Genomic DNA, 8,647 nt, shown 5'->3' with positions numbered 1-8,647 from the left:
CATGATATGTATAGATTGAAATAGTTTTACAGTATGTGAAACTTGAATGTCTATGATAAAATGTATTGTTGCTAATTGTTTGCACCCACTCCTTAAATAGTAAAGGAAACATTTCAAGTAAAATTTGTTGGAATAAATTAATTTCAATAATTCAGATCATCCATATTGAATCACCAAAAAATATATCTATCATAATGTGGAAGTGTACCTGAATTCATAAACATGAATCATACGATTGGAAGAGTTTGGATATTGTGGTTCTTTCGATCTTCTTCAAGTGAGCATGTAATCCTTTGTTCTCTTCAGATAATGCATTACACGTTTAACAGTTATCCAATGATCCATGTCTGGATTGCTCAAGTATCTATCTAACACTCCCACTATAAATGATATATCAGGACGTGTGCAGACTTGAGCATACATTAAACTCCCTAGTTCTGGGAGTATTGATGTACTAGTTGTTTTAATTGTTGATTTTAATTAATATATATTATATATATTTTTTATAAGTTAGATTAACGGTTAAAACAACTGGTGCATTAGTATTTTTGGTGTACTTAAAATATTTTCAATAGTTTATTCATCATCAAGATGTTAGTGTGACATCATCTCTTTTTTTAATTCAATTTGTCTCTTGTTGTGAAATAAAGATATATATAATAGAGATGTATAAATAGAAGACTCTAGTATTAAAATAATTAGCCTAATAATAATTTATATATATATATAATAATATTATATGTTGTAATGTGTATATATATACAAAGATAAGAAAAAGTATTAAAAATAAAGAGAGAGAGATTTGCATTTGATACTATCTCAATATAATAAAGATGGTTAATATTGCTATTAATATTATATGTAAAGAGTAATAGAAAATAGAATTTAAAATACTTATAAAATAAAAGAAGAGAAAGAATTGTAATAGTAATATAAGGAGAAGGGTATTTGATTGCATAAAAGAGGATTGATTTATTTGTATGAAAAGGAAGGAAGAATAATATTTTTGTTCTGTTGTTATTGTTGTTTATTCCTTTTGCCCGTACATCCTTTTATAGGCATACAAAACTAGCTTTTTCAAACCTCATTAAATCCATTCTCTCTTGAGAATGATTCCTTCAATATTGAGAAGGTGAGTCTACGTGGTCATCCATATCACAACACTCCCCCTTGGATGACCATTCAGGATTATTGCCTCGTTAAAATCTTACTAAAGAAAAATCCAGTGGGGAAAAAAAACTTTAGTGAAGGAAAAAGAGTACAATATCCTTTAGTGATGGGGACTGCCTCATTAAAAATCTTGTCAAGAAAAACCCAATGGGAAAAAACCTGACCAAGGGAAAAAGAGTACAGTCTCCCCTCTTGTCGACATCATTTAATATCTCGAAATCGACGCATCCCAATCTCATGTACCAATCTTTCAAAGGAGGATTTTGGGAGTGACTTTGTAAATAAATCTGCCAGATTGTCACTTGAACGGATCTGTTGGACATCAATTGTCCCTTGATTTTGAAGGTCATGAGTGAAGAAGAATTTGGGAGAAATATGCTTTGTTCTATCTCCTTTGATGTATCCACCCTTAAGTTGAGCAATGCATGCTGCATTATCTTCAAACAGGACAGTTGGAGCTATCTTATGATCAATCAGTCCACATGATGATAGAATATATTGAATCAGACTCCTCAGCCAAAAACACTCGCGACTAGCTTCATGAATCGCCAGTATTTCAGCATGATTAGAGGATGTTGCAGCAATCGTCTGTTTCGTGGACCTCCAAGATATAGCTGTACCACCATATGTGAACAGATATCCTGTTTGAGATCTCCCTTTATGTGGATCAGACAAGTATCCGGCATCTGCATAGCCAACTAGTAGTGACTTGGATCCATAGGGATAAAACAATCCCATATCAACCGTTCCATGAAGATATCGAAAAATTTGTTTGATTCCACTCCAATGTCTTCTGGTTGGAGAGGAACTATACCTTGCTAGTAAATTCACCGCGAATGATATGTCAGGTCGCGTATTATTAGCAAGATACATTAGCGCTCCAATGGCACTAAGATATGGTACTTCATGACCAAGGATATCTTCATTTTCTTCTTTAGGACGAAATTGATCCTTTTTCATATCCAAGGATCTTACGATCATTGGTGTACTTAATGGATGTGACTTATCCATATAAAATCTTTTCAAGATCTTTTCTGTGTATGTTGTTTGATGAATAAAGATCCCACTTTTTATATGCTCGATCTGCAGGCCGAGACAAAATTTAGTTCTTCCAAGATCTTTCATCTCAAACTCTTCCTTTAGAATTTTTATAATTGTTGGAATCTCTTCAGGAGTCCCAATGATATTTAAATCATCAACGTACACAGCAATTATAATGAATCCAGAAGCAGTTTTCTTTATGAAAACACACGGGCATATATCATCATTCTTGAAACCGTTTTTGGCCAGATACTCAGTAAGACGATTATACCACATTCGTCCAGATTGCTTTAGACCATATAAAGATCTTTGCAATTTGACTGAGTATAACCCTTGCGAATATTCATTGGATGGTTTAGATATCTTTAGTCCTTCGGGGACTTTCATATAGATATCCCGATCTAATGAGCCGTATAAATAGGCTGTTACCACATCCATTAAATGCATATGCAGTTTATGATATGCAGATAAACTGACCAAATAACGCAATGTTATCGCATCCACTACTGGGGAATACGTTTCTTCATAATCTATACCGGGCCTTTGTGAAAAACATTGTGCCACAAGTCGGGCTTTATAGCGCACAACTTCATTTTTCTCATTTCGTTTTCTCACAAATACCCATTTGTATCCAACAGGTTTTACATCTGCAGGTGTACGGACTACAGGTCCAAAGACTTCACGTTTTGCAAGTGAGTCTAATTCAGCCTTCATGGCTGCTTCCCATTTTGGCCAATCACTTCTTTGTCGACATTCTTCGACTGATCTTGGCTCAAGATCCTTACTTTCATGCATGATATCTAATGCCACATTATATGCAAATATTTCATTGACAATTGTCTTATTTCGGTCCCATTTCTCTCCTGTAAAGACATAATTTATCGAGATCTCGTCATTTTCACAATTTTCAGGTACCTGAACGTCTTCTGGCGTTATATCAGAATTTTGGACAACTGCGGGTGTCTCTACTATGTCTTTTTCAACAGGAATAGTATTTACCTCTTTTCTCTTTCGAGGATTTCTATCTTTAGAACCGACAGGCCTGCCACGCTTCTGGCGTGTATTTGCTTCAGTGGCTATTTTTCCTACTGGGACATCAATTCGAATTGGGACATTTTTCGCCCTGCCACGCTTCTGGCGTGAATTCGCTTCAGTAGCTACTTGTCCTACTGGGACATCAATTCGAATTGGGGCATTTTCCGCTGGTATATAAGATTTGGTTATCCTCTTTGTATCGGAAAATGCATCAGGCAATTCATTTGCTATTCTTTGCAAATGTATAATCTTTTGAACTTCTAGTTCACATTGCGCTGATCGAGGATCTAAATGCATCAACGATGATGCATTCCAATTAAGTTCCTTTTCAGGAAACTTATTCTCTCCCCCTAATGTTAGAAATTTTGATTCATCAAAATGACAATCTGCAAATTGGGCTTTAAACACATCACCAGTTTGTATCTCAAGATACCTCACTATAGAGGGAGAATCATATCCAACATATATCCCCAATTCTCTTTGGGGTCCCATTTTGGTGCGATTAGGTGGCGCAATGGGAACATATATCGCACACCCAAATATTCTTAAATGGGAAACATTTGGCTGCTGGCCAAAAGCTAATTGCATAGGAGAGAACTGATGGTAACTCGTTGGCCTCAAACGAATAAGTGCTGCAGCATGTAAAACTGCATGCCCCCAAACCGAGGTTGGGAGATTTGTTCTCATAAGCAAGGGTCTAGCAATTAATTGGAGGCGCTTAATAAGTGATTCTGCTAACCCATTTTGTGTGTGAACATAAGCTACTGGATGTTCAACACTTATTCCATTAGCCATACAATAAGCATCAAAAGCTTGGGAAGTAAATTCACCAGCATTATCAAGACGAATTGCTTTGATTGGATTTTCTGGAAATTGTGCTTTTAATCGAATAATTTGAGCCAGTAATCTCGCAAACGCCAGGTTGCGAGAAGATAATAAGCACACATGTGACCATCTCGAAGATGCGTCTATTAGGACCATAAAATATCTAAAAGATCCACATGGTGGATGAATAGGCCCACATATATCACCTTGAATCCTTTCTAGGAATTCAGGGGACTCAAATCCAATCTTTACTGGTGATGGCCTTAAAATTAACTTCCCTTGAGAACATGCAGCACAACAAAATTCACTAGATTTAAGAATCTTCTGGTTTTTTAGTGAATGTCCATGAGAGTTTTCAATAATTCTCCTCATCATGGTTGTTCCCGGATGACCCAATCGGTCGTGCCAAGTTATGAACTCATTTGAGCTAGTAAACTTCTGGTTTACAGTGGCATGTGATTCAATTGCACTAATCTTGGTATAATACAACCCAGATGAAAGTGAGGGTAATTTTTCTAATATAACTTTCTTATTTGAATCATGAGTTGTGATACATAAATACTCATGATTTCCCTCATTCATCGTCTCAACATGATATCCATTTCGGCGAATATCTTTGAAACTCAACAAGTTTCTCAGAGACTTGGTAGATAATAGTGCATTATTTATTATAAATTTTGTTCCTCCAGGAAACAAAATTATAGCTCTTCCGGAGCCTTCTATCACATTGCCTGAGCCAATAATAGTGTTAACATATTCCTCTTTTGGCACAAGATGGGTAAAATATATATCACTTTTGAGAATAGTGTGTGAACTTGCACTATCCGCAAGGCATACATCTTCATTACATATCCTTGCCATTCTTCAAAAACAAATAATAATAAAATGAGTAGTATGTATAGTTAAATTGAATACTTGATCAGAATTATTTTTCTAAGAAACACTGTACATAAAATAATGTCATATACTGAAATTTTATTTTAAAATTTGACACAATTAATAATTTCAAAATTTATAAATATTAATATTTCATTATTTATGTACATCACATTTGAAACTTAAATACATAGAAAATAAAACTTAACAATAAGTTCTTTACATTATTTATTTACATATATACTTCACAATCCCACAGATTAAACTATTCCATCATTGATCAAATGACCAATATTTCCTTCAGGATCCTCAAAGAAATCAGATACATCATAATGAGTGGTGGAGTTCTCAGCATCATTTGAAACAAAATTTGTTTCCTTTCCTTTGTCGTTCTTTTTCAAAGATGCCTGGTAAAGATCGACTAGGTGCCTTGAGGTACGACAGGTACGTGACCAATGGCCCTTTCCACCACAACGGAAACACTTCTCCTCGGTTGATTTATTCTGCCCGATATTCCTTTCTTTGTCCCACTTCTGGTGAGATCCTCTCTTTTGAACATAATTCTTTTTCCTTCCATAATTTTTCTTATTGTTAAAACCTTGCCATTTACCTCTTCTGGGGTAATTTGCCACATTTACTTCAGGAAATGGGGCAGCGCCAGCTGGGCGCGCTTCATGATTTTTCAATAACAACTCATTGTTGCGTTCAGCAACAAGAAGGCAAGAAATTAACTCAGAATATTTTTTAAATCCTTTCTCTCGATACTGCTGCTGCAGGAGCACATTCGAGGCATGGAAGGTTGAGAAAGTTTTCTCCAACATATCATGATCAGTTATTTTTTCCCCACACAATTTCATTCGTGAGGTGATCCGAAACATTGCAGAATTATATTCATTTATAGATTTAAAATCTTGTAAACGCAAATGTGTCCATTCATATCGGGCCTGAGGAAGTATCACCGTTTTCTGATGATTGTACCTTTCTTCAAGGTCTTTCCAAAGATCTGCAGGATCTTTTAATGTAAGATATTCATTTTTCAATCCTTCGTCAAGATGACGACGGAGAAAAATCATGGCTTTAGCTTTATCCTTCTGGGATGCATTATTTTCAGCCTTAATGGTATCTCCAAGATCCATTGAATCAAGATGGATTTCAGCATCTAATATCCATGATAAATAATTGTTTCCAGATATATCAAGAACATTGAATTCAAGATGAGAGAGCTTCGACATAATGAAAATTTGTTACCTGAGTCTTCCTAAAAATTTGATCAGAGTCTCGTGCTGATAACGTGTTGTGAAATAAAGATATATATAATAGAGATGTATAAATAGAAGACTCTAGTATTAAAATAATTAGCCCAATAATAATATATATATATATATATATATATATATATATATATAATAATATTATATGTTGTAATGTGTATATATATACAAAGATAAGAAAAAGTATTAAAAATAAAGAGAGAGATTTGCATTTGATACTATCTCAATATAATAAAGATGGTTAATATTGCTATTAATATTATATGTAAAGAGTAATAGAAAATAGAATTTAAAATACTTATAAAATAAAAGAAGAGAAAGAATTGTAATAGTAATATAAGGAGAAGGGTATTTGATTGCATAAAAGAGGATTGATTTATTTGTATGAAAAGGAAGGAAGAATAATATTTTTGTTCTGTTGTTATTGTTGTTTATTCCTTTTGCCCGTACATCTTTTTATAGGCATACAAAACTAGCTTTTTCAAACCTCATTAAATCCATTCTCTCTTGAGAATGATTCCTTCAATATTGAGAAGGTGAGTCTACGTGGTCATCCATATCACAACATCTCTCTATTTTTAATTTTTCAAAAGAACAATAATTTTTTATTCAGATTAAATATTAAAAAATTAATTTATTGTGAATTTAAAGACGTAAATTTGAGTTTTATTTATAAATTTGTTGTTAGTTAATAAATAATTTTTAATATTTATTTAAATAAATTAATAATTTAATTATTAAAATAAAAATTAAAATGTAATTATTTTTATATTAAATTATTAGTCGAAGATTGTTAAATAATAATTTAGTTAAATATATTTAATTATCTAAAAAATTTTAACTAATAATTTTAGTATAAATTTTTACGGAGAAAAACAAAAGTGATCGTGAATATGAGTGATGGGGCTTAAGCCCTAATAACTAGGCTGAAAACCTAGTGAAACTGTTGGGCCTTTGGCCCTTCTACACACCAATATAAATAAAAAAGGGTTACACTATTTACCAAAAAAAATAGGTCACACTGAAAAAGAAAGTTCCTCTTTTGGGTTTAGCTTCATATTTTACAAAATATTATTTTGTATTCTCCTGTAAAAGAAATTATTTATCAGCTGAGATTTAACACAGATAAAAGATTTGTAAGTCTTTTATTAAGTTGTACCAAATTTTAAATTCTAGAAATTAGAAAGTGCAATATATAGAAAATTTCAAAACTGTCTCTGCAAATTATTTTGAAAGACAACGAGGTTTTTGGCAAAAAAAAAAAACCTAACTCAATCTCTAACAATTATTTCGAAAGGATAACGAGGTTTTTGTGCAAAAAAAAAAGTCAATGTCATTTTTTTTTGTATAGGAGTTAATCTGTCCCAAAAAAATCAGGGACCGAATTGGGTATTTTTTTTTTTTGAATCTCATTGTCCTTTCGAGATAATTGTCAGGAGTAGGATGATGTATTCACTCAATTTTTTTTAGTGTGTTAATGTAGTGAGTATGTTGTATAAGAACAAAAAAAAGGTTATTTGCACACCAAAATTTACTAATTTAATGATAAATTACAACAAAAAGTTTGTACATTTGTAAAATTAATGATAATAATATTTTATTTAGATTAAAAATAGAAGACAAAATACAATTGTCCAAACATATATACATAAGAGAGTATAATATAGTACATTAGTACTATAGTAGTATATGATAAGAGATATGATGAGGGTGGTGAGTAGATTTAAGAAAGAAAAAGAGGGGAAAGTGGGAAGCAAGAATGAAAAGACTAGACAATGGAAGAAATAGTGTACGGACAGCAATGACGTGATTGTTATCATCTCAAACACTGAACACTTAACAGGGAACAGTTACGTGCGTCTCTGATTTCTTCACTTTCTTCCATTATTATCCGTACATCTCTCACTTTACAACACCAACCGTTCGATCTCATTCCGTATTTCCCACTTTTAATTTGAATAATTTTAATAGTTTTTAGATAATGACTTAATGAGTACAACAAACATGTTAATTAACCAAGTCAGTATATGTTTTATTTGTTCTTTATAATCTCGTGTTGTTATACAAATAATTGTAACCCAATGGAAAAAACGCAGTTTTATTTTTGTAAATATATTAATGATTCAAACACCCAATATAAATCTACCTAAGGTGTGTGTACGTTATATTATATTGTTAAACTAGAGCCATAATTGGCTTTTAATTTATTGCCAGGGCAGGTAATTAGTGTAATAATATATAACTAGTTGTATGGCTAAGCATTCAAAATTACTTAGTTAAAATATTATTGATTAATTTAATATTTATTTGTTTACTATTTTTAATAAATATATTAAATAAAAAACTAGATTACTAAATTATTATGTCAATTAATACTCCCTTCATATAGGACAGCAACATGTATCTTATTACGAGTATTAAATTTAGGG

The sequence above is a fragment of the Arachis ipaensis genome, chromosome B9 (assembly GCF_059453495.1).
Source record: "Arachis ipaensis isolate K30076 ecotype BB chromosome B9, ASM5945349v1, whole genome shotgun sequence".
In the NCBI taxonomy this organism is placed as follows: Eukaryota; Viridiplantae; Streptophyta; class Magnoliopsida; order Fabales; family Fabaceae; genus Arachis; species Arachis ipaensis.
This window is presented reverse-complemented; position numbering follows the sequence as displayed.